General features: G+C 56.1%; 1 protein-coding gene across 2 annotated transcripts in view; it reads left to right on the top strand.

Moving 5' to 3' along the window:
* Nucleotides 1–12,314, top strand: part of Tcf20 (transcription factor 20) — a 178,330-nt gene that overhangs the window by 24,630 nt on the left and 141,386 nt on the right. The window contains exon 1 of one of the 2 annotated variants that reach the window (XM_029470173.1): nt 84–102. The exons of the other annotated variant lie outside the window; for it this stretch is intronic. The gene's annotated coding sequence lies outside the window, so the exon portion shown is untranslated. Of the gene's footprint in view, nt 1–83; nt 103–12,314 lie in introns of those variants that run through there. 2 annotated transcript variants of the gene reach the window in all.

Raw genomic sequence — 12,314 nt, 5'->3', positions numbered from 1 at the left:
CGCCCCCGCGCGCCCTGCCCGCGCCCGCGGCCCGCGCTCCGGAGCCCGGCCCCGCTGCCCGGGCTCTCCTGCGGGACCGATGCTGGCCCTCCGGCCGCCAGGGTAAGCGGGCAGCGGGGCGCGGCGGGGAGGCGGGAGGGGGGCGCCCGGCGCCCGCCCAGCGCCAGCGTCTGGCACGTGGGGGCGTCCCGAGTTCCCTCTGGAGGCTGGACAGGTGGCGACGACGCGGGGGAGTGATGCTCCGAGGCCGGCACTTAGCAGCGTGCCTACTGTGCGCGCGATGGGCTGGAGTGAGGGGCGTTCGTCCCCATTGTACGGATGAGAAAACGGAGGCCAAAAGGGCAGATTGCTGGCCCTTGGTTTCCAGTAAAGAGCTGAACGAGCCAGGATTTGACCCCACGGTTGCTTGACACCAAAGCTACAGCAGCCCCCTCCAGGCACACACAGGCAATAGAGTGAGCGTATGAATATTTCATTGTCAAAAAGAAGGGGGAAAATATCATCCATTGTCCCGCCACCATAATGCAGCCAATGTAAGCGTCTGGGCCCTTTATTTAGGCCTTGTTCTTTCTCTTCTATATGACAGTGTACTTTGGGGTCAGTGGGACCCTGGTTCCTTCTAACTGTGCCTAACCTGAGGTCTCCAGCCTAGGGAATAGGGGACGCCCCCAGGGTTGCAGAGGGGTTAGATTCGGGAAGGGGAGGAGGTGGGGAGGAGGGCCTAGGGGGAAAGGGCATCCCTTGGGCAGGTCACATATTACCTAGTCAGTGCAGGACCAGTGCCAGCCTCAAAGGCTGGGGAGGTGGGGCAGCCAGGCCTTGTGCTTCCAGCAGGACAGCCATGGGCAGCATTGGACTGGGAGGGACCCCTGGCTCCTCCACCCTTGGCCTTGCCAGGTCTTCACTATTCCAGTACTGAATCCTCTTCTCTGGTTCCCCTGCTGCCTGGGAAACGACCTACTCCAAAAGCAGAAGTGTCACACGGTGCACAGTTGGACCTGGAGAACATCTTTAGGTCCTGGTCTCTCCCTCCCAAGCCCAGGTCTGGCATTTGGGGCCTGCTGGAAGCTTCCCTGGCCCAATTCCTTACCTGTTCCAGGCCTGTAACACTTCCCCACCCAGTACCCAAACTGGAGACCTCAGGACCCCCCCTAGCCTTCCAGACATCTGGGTACCTGCTTCTCCATTCGGTCCTCTGTGAAGTTCTGCTCTGCTCTAAGATGTGTGTCCTTTTCCCTATGGCCTTTCCTCCTTTACATGACTATCTGTCTGGGATACCATTAGCAGGCTTTTTTTTTTTTTTTCTGAAATGCAACTCTGAGCAAGGCAGACTGAACTCAGCTGTCCACAAATCTAAACTAGGCCAAACTCCCGAGAGTCCCCTGAGGCCTGGCTTCTCAGCTTCTTCTGCACACAACCAGCATAACGTCCTGTGAGCCATTTATCCTCTGCTCTGGGGTCTTCCCTGCCTAAGATAGCCTGCTCCCTTGAATACCACTCCTTAAGCCTCAGCACCCAGCTGTGTCTTGCCCCGCCCCCACCCCCACCCCCACCCCATCCTTCATCTATCAGGCAGGTAGAATGTGTGCACCCTCTCAAAGGTACCCCCAGCTCTTGGAAACACCTTCCTTTAGGGCATTTAGAGTGGTAGGAGGCTTCCAGGTCTGTCCCCCCCCCCCAACCCTCAAGGAGCCTGGGAGCTCCAGGAGACTAGGTTGATGGGTCTCCAGGGTCTAGTCAGAGCTAGACTCCGGTGCCTGCTTCATGGTCTTTGAGGAAGCACTTGAGCAAGAGCAGAGAGGATCCCACACTTGTAGATGATCATTGACTTGTAGAAAGCCTGTCTCTTTTAGGGGGCAGGGCTCCTGCTGAGGAGGGTGCCCAATTGAGGACCCAGAATCGATTTGGCAGCCAGTCACCCCCAGCCCTCCAGGTCAGGTGCCCTCTTGGTTCTCTGCCACCTGTATTTGCTTGGGGTGGTAATGGTGGATACTTAGACTGAAGACAGGTTCCAGGGACCACCGGCTCCCTCTGCCTATCAAAGCCCACCCCCATGTCCTCCTCAGGAGCAGGGAGAGTTATGTCAGGCCCTCTGGCTGGGCGCCAGGGCTCCCCATGGAACTATAAATTGACCTGTCGGGAGAGGGAAGAGATTAATGTCGGCCATCTTCATTAGCGCGTCCCCCGGGGTGACGGCGTCTGCCCTGAGCTGGCTGATTGGAGAGGGTGAGAGGTGGTGGCTAGGCCCCCCCACCCCCCACCCCCGCCACCAAAAGGCAAGGGGCAGAGGCCAGGGCCTGCCGGAGAGCCTTGGCCTCCTCCCACTGCTGGAGGGGCCGTCCCCGTGGCCTCTGCCTCTGGCAGCAGGCACACGCTTTGATGGAGGACCTGAGTGCTAATTGGGGGCAGAGATGCGCGGCCCGCAGCTCTGCGGGGCTCCCAGGCTGACACCGCCAGCTCAGCGGCATCGAAGGGCCTTCATTAGAGGCTTTTCCCCTGACCAGAAAGAAGCCCGCTGCGGGCTGTGGGGGGCTCCCCTCCTTTCCTCTCCCCTCCACTTTCCTCTCCCCTCCCCCTTTCCTTCTTTATTGCGTTGATGATGGGGAAGGAGGCGGCTTTGGCGTGTGGCAGAGATGATGAGGGATTGGAGGAGCTATCTGAGTTTGAGACCTTGTATGTCCTGGAGATTCTGACCTTGGTCTGAGCCTTATGCTCTTCACTGGAGGATCCTTGTCTGGTTGTCCCCCTGGGGTGTGGTGGGGGATGGGCATCAATGAGAGAGCCCCATGTGGAGGCGTGCCTTACAAAAACAACGTGGATAGAGTCAAGCGGGAGGGCCAGGCTGTGTGTGGGTTTGAGTCCTGTGAGGTCCAGGGCCAGGTAAGCCTCAGTTTCCTGGTTTGACAATTGCTGAGGACCAGGGTTAGTAAGAGGTCTTTCCGTGGTCAGGAGCTGAATCTGATCCCAGAGCAGTCACCCCTGGGGGCCTGGCGGCAGCAGCAGGTGGGAACATTGGATTGTCTATTATATTCTCTCTCCCTCCCTCCTTCCCTCCCCCTCCCTCCCCTTGCCTCCCCCCTCTCTGCTCAATGTCTCTCTATCTCTCTCTCTCTCTTATGTGTGTGAGTGTGCATTAGTCTCTTTTTGTCTCTCTGTATCTCTTTCTCTGTTCTCTCTCTCTCTCTCTCTTTTGTATGTAAACCTGTCTCTCTCTGTGTTGTGCGCCCCCCCCCCCCGCATCTCTCTCGCACTTTCTCACTTGTTCAGAAGAAGCTACTGTCCCAGGGACTTATCCGTATAATGGTAGCCTTACCCTTTGACACTCCTCCAGAGAAATAGACCCAGGAACAAATAATCAGGCCTCATGAACAGCTGGTACCCTGCAGAGAGCCTCCCCAGGCAGAAGGCTGCCTGGAAGGTTCTAAAGGCACTATTGAGGGAGAAATGGCATTGCTTTCTCACATAGACCTTGTTTAGACCAGATTTGATACAGGGAGACTACCTAGTCACTGAGTTCCTGGCCCACCTGGCCCATCCAAGGGATGGCTAGTCCTCTGAGTTCACAGTTCCTTGAGTTTCTTGGAGAACCCACCCCTTGCCCAGTGTCTCTTAGCCCTAAAGTGGGGTCACTGGCCTCAGGTCTGTACCTCCTTGGTTTGTAAGGGTATAGGTGAACACCAGAGGGTCTCCTTCTTGTAGGATGGGCGGGCTCCCACCAGTGAGTGGCCCATAGAGACACAGGCTCACAGAGCCCGGGCTACCTTGGTATTACATAGTAGAAGGTGGATTCGAACCCTTTTCTGATCCTCCTGCCTCCATGGGATTACAAGTGTGCACCTCTGTGTTCAGCTTCCGAGGGTCACTTTCCAAGGCATATAGCTTCGTTCCTCCAAGCCTCTGTGTCCCTGTTTCCTGGTCCTGGAGAGGGGGAGTCGCAGGCAGAGCGCAGCAGAGAAGGCACTGTTTTTTTGTGGTCATCGCTGACTCCAGGCTGCTTCCCCAATGGCTCTTGTGTGCCTCCTGGCAACCTGTGCTATTTACAGCACTCTGGAGAAGTGGGGAGTGGCTTGTCTGAACCTTTCCATCTTTCTAGCTGCCAGCTGGGGGAATACTTAGCACCCTCTGCACCCTGTGGAATGTTTGAACAAAAGTCCACAGTTTGAGGATTTGAAGCACCTGTTCTTGGATCGTGGCCCTGTAGCCATCCTCGGGCCCCTGTAGCCATCCTCGGGCAAAGCGCTTGACATCTCTGTGCCTCCTTTCTCGTCTGGAGACCCGAGATGTCACAGACTGAAAACTATAGTGTAGATTACATTGGCTGTTAAATGCCCATCATGTGGGAAGAGAACCCTGAGTTCTCTTTGCAACCCCAGGGGCTTTGCTTTGTGACGTCCCTCCTGACTCTTCGGGGGCATCTTTCATGGGACTGTGTTGTCTACAGAGCTTTCTGAGACTACAAATACATGGGAGTGGTGGGAAGGACTTAGAGGGTTGGGCAATTTCTGGAACCTTCCAGGCTCCCTATGGGGACTTCCAGGGTTCCCAGCTTCCTATCTGGAAAATGGGACCAGACAGCCAGTTCTCACCAGCCCTTAGCTGTCTAGTTGTGTTTAACCTGATTCTATCGTCAGTGAGTCTGCTGAATGGCCCCCAGCCCGATTGCATGCATGTTGGAGGACACTGTCATTTCAATTGTAATATGTTAAGATCGCCCTTTGAGAGTCACGTGTTGAAAGACGATGGTGCAGAGGTGCCTATTGTTGCTGCCTCTGCGTGCCCAGCCAGTCCCGCCTGGCAGCTTCCTTGCAGGAGCTGGCAACATGGCTGTCTGCCTCCGCCTCTCCGAGCAGGCAGGAATCACTAACGCGTTAGCAGTTTCATTAAGCCTCTCGCCAGCCTCCCCGCCTCCCTCCCAGCCTCCTCGGTAATTATTTCCCCAACCCTTCCACTCGCAGCTCTCTGGGATTGGCTGAGTAGCCCCCACCGCAGCTGGGTTGCTGGGGCCGTGCTGTGCCCCGAGCCCCCTGGGCAACTCCCTTCTGACTCCCCTCGTTGCCATGTCAGCTTTGTGTCCCCCTGAGGCCTCCGTGAGAATGCAGATCTGCTGCCTGGCAGGGGTGCCAGTTAACCCGTTACTACTCTCCACATGTGCAGGCCTCTGCACAGCAGACCTCCTCTGACCAGGCATCTCAGTCCTTCTCCTGGGACTGTAGCAGAGTGGGCACTGAGGACCCGGCTGTGAGGGAGGAGATGGACTTAGCAGATCATGCAGCCCAGGGCATGTATGGGTATGGAGCATCCTGAAGACCTCCTCCCCAATCCATAGGATGAACATGAGACCCACCCCTCTGGCCTCAGTGACCGACTGGGAAATGGGCACATGTCCCTTCTTTGCTAGTCCAACCACAGGCCTTCTTGTGTTTTCACCGGGATCTGCTCGCATAGGGCCCCCCTGCTGCCATTGTTGCCTTTGATTTGCCTATGCTTGCGGAAGCCTGTGAATGGGAAGGTGGGCTGCCTGCCATCCACTCCCACAAGGACTTTGAAGGTGGAGAAGAAGGTTAGATACAGCTGAGACAGGTAGAGGCCATTATTTGGGCCTCTATATCTAGTGGTAGCTGAAGCAGCCCCTGGGATTGTCAGTTACATAAACTGACAGGTTTCCTTTCTTGGTGGAAGCTGTTTGGTGTTTCTTTCTCTTACCACTGATATTATCCTGACCGATGCAGGAGAAAACTCAGGAAAGGTTTTTACAAAAAGATGACATTTCCGAGTTGGGTTTTGGAGGATGAGCACGAGTTTGTCCATCGAGGAAGGAGAAGAAGAGAACTTAGGGAGAGAGCCCAGCTGGAGCGGAGGGTTGGAGGTGTGAAAGGCAGGGGACAACAGGTACTGGCCATGAGGGCCTGGGCTTATGAGCAGGAGTAACAGGAAGGGAGATATGGTGTGGGAGCTGATGTCAAGGCGAAGAGGGGTGCAGAGCACTGTGGGAAGGACTGGTGGTAGGAACAGGACACAGGTCAGGGGAGGTGTCAGGGAGGGGTTGTGGGAGGAATGTGGGGGAGGGGTTGCATGGGAGTATGATGCAGGGACCTAGAAGGCAGCCCAGTGCGAAGAGGATTACCGTACCAGGGCTGGAGAAATGTCCAGGGCCAGAGCTCAGGGGCCATGGTCTTAGGGCTGTGGTATCTTAGAGGGTTGGGGAGGAGGGTGGGGCCTCTGAATGGTCAGCTCTGACTCTTCTCGGAGACTGCATGGTTTACAAGGTGTCAGTCAGGCTGTGGCTGCAGCACTAAAGGGTTCACACTCAGCAGCAGGAGGAAGGCCGATGGGAGGCAGTCATGTGGTACATGTTGCTCTGGGCTTATAGCTACTGCTACTGGCTAGGATGCCCTGGAGGGGCCTTCCCAAGGAGAGGCGTTTGAATTGGGGCTTGAAGTGCCTGGCATGGGGACAGAGAGCTGGGGGGAGGGGGAAAGAATCCTGAGATAGAGGCAGGCAGGTCCTGTGGTGGGCTGAGCATTAGCTGTCTAGGCACAGAAAGGCCAGTGTGACTGGAGCTTGGTGTGCATGAAAGTGAAGGTCTCAGATTATCAGGGCTGTGGGTCCAGAAATATCTTGTAGAGGCTCTGTCACGGCAGAGAGAGAAGGAGGAAGCCCACAGCGGGGCAGAGGCTAAGATTGTCCATGAAGGGTGGGGAGGTGAGAGAATACCCGTCAGGTTTCCTGGGAGGAGGTGACACCACCCTGGAGCTGGTCTGAATGGGGTGCAAGCTCACAGGGCATCTAGACCTGGTGGCTAAAGCTGAGCTCATCCTAACAGAGGATCTGGGAGCTAAGAGCGTCTGTTGTGGCCTTTCCCACCCCACCACCTGAGCCTGGAGACCAGCTTTGCCAGATGGATCCAACATGCTGTGGGCTGGCTGGCTGGCTGCTATACTGGCCACAGCTAGTTCTTACACTTGGCCAGGTCCTGGCTGGAGTATGTTTGCCACAGCTTCTGGCTATGACCTGCCACTCTACAGCAGGGCACTCACCCAAGCTGCTCTGTCTTTTGGGCCCATCTGTTTGGCTCAGCTAGAAGAAGCCTCAAGTTGGATGGACTGAGGCCACACAACCTGTATGGATGGGATGCCACCTCCCAGGGCTGTGGGTAGACATAGGTAAGGAAGGGAGGGTGGTAGCTGGCCCTCTGACATTTAACTGCCCATTATGGTTGGTGTGGTGGGGGTTGTGGAGAGGGAGGGCTGGGAGGCAGTCTGAGTTCTGGGGACTTTCACTTCAGTGCTGGGACCCCCAAAACCTCACTCTCACCCCCTCCATGACTCTGCTGGTCTCTGCTTCCCCTTGAGTGCACTGAGGCCCACTGAGGTCCTACAGTCCACTTTTCACCAGGCCTCTCCCTCCCTCTGCTGTGGGGTCCTATCCCTTAATTCTATCAGGTGCTGCTCAGGGTCAGGGTCATGGCTATCCAACTCAGTTCCAACAGTTTGTTGTCAGGCAGTGTTATTGGCTTAGCCGATTCAGTCACTTCACAGGGATACTGAGGCCCCATTTCCTACCATCTTTGTGCTGGCATTTGTGAACAGAGCAGATACAGCCCTGGTCCTCAGGGACGCTCCCGAGACAGTATGAAGGGCCAGCAGAAGGCTAGCAAGCACATACAAGTGTGCCTTGTGTCCGGAGCAGAGCTATCTGGGAAAACTGAGGTGTGCTGGAGAGGGCATGCATGTTCAGAGACACCACTAGAGACTAGAGAGAAGAGAAGAGTAGGTGTCAGCCATGGGATTTGAGGGTAGACCCTATAAAGGGGGCGGGGCATCTATTCTGCTGTCTTATCTCCCTTTTTATCCCTGAGTGGGCCATCACAGAGCCAGCATCTCTGGGACTGAGCTGATGTGAGTAGAGTCACGGGAGTAGTAGTCCTCCAACATCTCCACAGAGCTCACATCCTCGTCAGGAGCAAAGTGAGTCATAAGCCTGTAGGGTACCTCCAGGCACTGTGCCAGCCAGGAAAGGCGGGACAGGCATGGCATCCTGGATCTGGGCTCAACTTGCAGTTCTGTAAGGTTCCTCTGTTGAGATGATCAGGAAGGAGGGTAACCACTCAAGCTGCTGCCAAAGGGCTCATGCAGCCCTTGGCGTGGGTCAGAACCTGGCGCTGGGAGCTAATCCCCGTGAGGCTGCCCGGAGGACTGAGCAAGCTGGCATTCTAGCGCAGGCCTTAGTTTGTAGCCAGTGCCACTGTTGTGGTTCTTGGCATTGCTGTGTAAGTGGCATATAGAACCATCCCTGGTAAGGGTTCCTCATCCCTGTAGTCATGGTCACCACTCCACACCCAGCACCGACACTGCTTGTGGCATTCCACGGGTGGGATGTTTTATTGACTGAGTGGCCCCAGGTGGTAGGGAGAACCTCACAGAGCGCCTCAGTGTCCCACTAGGGAGCTTGAGCCATGCTGCCCACAGGGGAATCCCAGCCACCTAATTACTTCTGGCTCCTCAACAGAGGAGTCCTAGAACACTAAGCCTTTTGAAGCCTCTGTTTCTCCCTCTGTCACACTGGTGGCTGAGCTCTACAGGAATTCTGGTGTAGGCACCACCTGACCTCCCAGGGTCTCCAAGGTCTCTGGGCGAGTAAGATGTTCCAGATGTGATGGAGAGCCGAGTCTCTCCATGGGAGCTGGCTCATGGCCTCTTTTTTTCCACCAGGATATCTGTGGCACCTGCCCAGGCAGGGTTCACACCTGGCTGCACTCCTGAGCCTTCTTATGGAGAAGCCACCATTTCAGGTGGGTATTCCTCCTGCAGGGGGCTCTTGGGCTGAGCCTGGGACACAGTAGGTGAGCAGGATGGACATTCCTCAGGGCGACATTTGGGGGCTTGGATCCGGCTTGGCATCTGCTGGTGTGGTGTCAGATACCGAGTTTCTAACCCCAGCAGCTACCTTATGTAGAACGAGGTGTGACTCTGGACATCTGTGTGTCCCCTGGACCATGCCGTGGGGCCGCAGGGCTGCTGTGGTGCCTGTGGCCTCTAAGGCAGAAAGAGATCACTGGCCCTTAACAGATTGAGAAACTGGGAGACCAAGAAAGCCAGAATATGGGAAAAATACATGCTTTATTTTCTTTGTCTTCTTTTGGGAGGATGGGGTGGGGCTGATGTATCTATAGCTGGCCTAGAACTATGAAGATGACCTTGAACCCCTGATCCTCCTGCTTCTAGCTCCCGAGGGCTAGGATTACTGGTGTAAGCCACTGCTCAGTCTGTACAGTGCTGCTGCTGGAAGTCATTGCTCTGTGTGTGTGTGTGTGTGTGTGTGTGTGTGCGCGCGCGCGCGCGCACGCGCTTTACCACTCAGCTGTGCCCCTAGACTTGTGTGTGATACTTCTGTGTGACCTGTGTTTGCTGTAGGGTAGAGTAGCCAGGCTTGTGGGGGTACAGCATTTTCTTCAGCCCTGTGCATGGCCAGGTAGTCCTTGTCACTGTCTTCAGTTCTGCAGATGCAAACACAGAGAGAAGGGTGGAGGGATGGAGGCAGGCTTTTGTTCTGAGTGGTTTTGGAGAAGGGAGTACACATCTGAAGCCCAGGGCTGGAGCCCAGGATGCACCTCCTGCAGCCTCACCTCCACCAGTCACCACCTACCTGCTGCTCACAGCACCCTGATGTCTGCCAGGAGAGGCTGACTTTGCCCATCTGTGCCACATCTGCATGGATTCCCAGGATGTCCCCTCCCGAGGCGGCACATTGGCTGTCCTAGCTGTCTGAGCTAATGCTGGGTCAGGAAGCAGTAGGGCTGGGGTTTGAGCCCTGCCACCTTTTCTCTCCACAGGACTCAGAGCCACCAGCCCTGCTTCCAACTCTCTAGAGGCTCCTGCCACCCTCATGACGAAGACCCAAGTCTCTTCCTCTTCCAGCTAAACCTTCAGCTTCCGCCCCATAGCCACCCTCCGGCCACTTAGCTGGACCTCTGGCCTCCAAAACCCCAAGCTACTTCTGATCGTTGGGCCTTTGCACATCCCGTGTGCCCTTCCCTGGTCCTGTCTGCCTTCAGCTTTTCTTTGAGGGTCCTTCGGAGCGTCTGCTGGACCTTTGCAGACCAGGCATTGGCCCTCCTGGTGGCTGTTTTCCAGCTAGTCCGTTGCCTGTGTCATTTGTAATTAATTATCAGTTGCTTGGCTGTTCCCACTAGACAGACTCCAGGAGGCAGGGTGAGTGTCTGCCGAGTGAGTTCAGCGCTGAGTCCCTAGCACCAGGCATCCATTCATGCTCTCAGCCTTGCAGGCATCTGTTCATTCAGGGAGTTCTGAGTGCCCAACCCAGAGGCCCCACTGTCTCCTGCAAACGGGTGGATGAATGAGTGAATGTGTGAATGAATGACAGTCCTCTGCCTCAACAGCCCACACTTCCAGCTATCTAACATTGCCTCTGACCCCCCTTTGCTGGGCCTTGGTTTCCCCAGCTGTCACTAGACACTAGATCTGTTACTCTGGCCTAGTTCTGATTGTGGGGTAGGAACATCTGCCTGGGGGCCACCCAGCTGAGCAGGGTGGGGGCCAGGGGAAAGGGACCTGCTCTCAACCATGTCAGCTTGGGCACTAGTCCCACTGCGTTCCCACATCTTTGTCACCAGAGTCCCCAAGCTGCTATTGGGGTGCATGGCTGAAGGGACTTGCTCAGGCCACTCAGCTTACCCCAACCCTTGAAAAGCAGGGGGGTAAGTGGGGGTGGGGTGGGGAGGGGTGAGAACACTACGATCCACGAGCTTGGGTTTGAGCCTAGCTTCACGCCTCCCTCAGTATGGCCTTGCCACCTAAGCTCAGTTTCTGGCTGTAACAAAAGGAGAAGTGGGCTAGGACCAGCTGTCCTGACAGCTCTGAGGCTCCCTGGGACCCTGTGAGCGTGCAGCAGGACTCCCAGGCCGTCTGTCTCCAGGGCCCAGCCCTCCTGCCACCCCCGAGTGAGCCGTGCTACTCAAAGTGGCTCCGCGGCTTAGCGGCTTGTCAGCCAGGCGGGTGGGTGTCCTGGGGCCGGGTTTGATTAGTTCAGGTTGACAGTCGCGCTCCACAGCGCTGCCGGGAGGGGAGCCCGTGATTACCCTAATGAAGCTTGAACGCAGTTTGTCATCCAAACAGCTGGTTCGGAGCTGTGCTGCTGCCAGCTGCCCGGCTCAGCAGTGCAGTCGGGCGCCTGGTGCTTCTCCAGCCTTCAGCCACCCGCAGACAGGGTGATCCACAGGACCAGGCAGCCCCCAGGTATGCTGTGGGGCTCCACCAGGGAAGAGGGATCCCTCCCCCAAGTGTGGGGAACCTGGCAGAGCCTGGAACTGATGGAGCAGAGCTGCTTCTTGGGCAGTAGTAGGGCAGCCCTAGCTCTAGAACTCAATTTTCTGATCTGCAAAGTGGGTGCAGGGGACTTTGCAGCTCTGAGTTTCTGATTTTAGACTGAGGGGTCACCTCCTCTTGGAATACTCCCCACACTGTGAATTAGGGGTTTCCATGGACACCTGCAACCCTTGAGACAGGTTGTTTACCCCATGGCCTTTGTTATTTCTGGAAGTGGAGACATAAGAGACCTTGAGTTCATCTGGCGTCCAGGGGGGGCTTCCTGGGGGAGTGACATCTGAGCCCAGAACAGCTATAGGGTGCAGGCTGGGGAGGCCATGAAGAATGTTCCAAGCAGGAAAAAACAAACAAGCAAACAAACAAACCAAACCAACCATGTACAAAGGCCCTGGGGTAGAGGGAAGAGCACCTGGAAACAGGGAAGGTAGCAGGTATTTCCTGATGAAGGGATGGGGTTCATAGCCAGTGCTGGGAAAGAACACCCCAACACTCCCACTTTTAACCTTTCTGTCAGCTCTGGGGGTGGGGGAGAAGTACCATTTTTACATGCTGTACATGGGGAAACTTGGGTCTATAGCATGGGAAAGTGATGCCCCTAGAGTCTAACATGCTGGTAGCTTCAGACTCCCGGAGCCAGGGACTGCCTGCTTTGTAGGGCACTCATGAGGAGGGGCAGAGCTGGGCCCTGGACCCCATCTGGGGCTTGAGCCTCCTGTGAGGAAGAAGGACAGGCCAGAGGCCAGCAAACAGGGTCTTCTGGATGGTTTGTGAGTCTTCTCTTATTCCAGGCTTTAACCTGTGTTTGAACCCGGTGACCCAAGTCTCTGTTCCCCCCACCACATGGTTAAGCTTCCAACCACTATGGTTTGGCTTGGGGACAGGGTGAGCAGAAGGATGAAGAGGACTGGGCGTTGGGAATGAACACAGCCGGCCTCAGGTTTTGCCATGGCTGTAGCCTTGAACTACCTC

Source organism: Mus caroli, chromosome 15 (assembly GCF_900094665.2).
Source record: "Mus caroli chromosome 15, CAROLI_EIJ_v1.1, whole genome shotgun sequence".
Classification (NCBI taxonomy): Eukaryota; Metazoa; Chordata; class Mammalia; order Rodentia; family Muridae; genus Mus; species Mus caroli.
The sequence above is the reverse complement of the archived record's forward strand: the minus strand, read 5'-3'. Positions and strand labels throughout refer to the sequence as shown.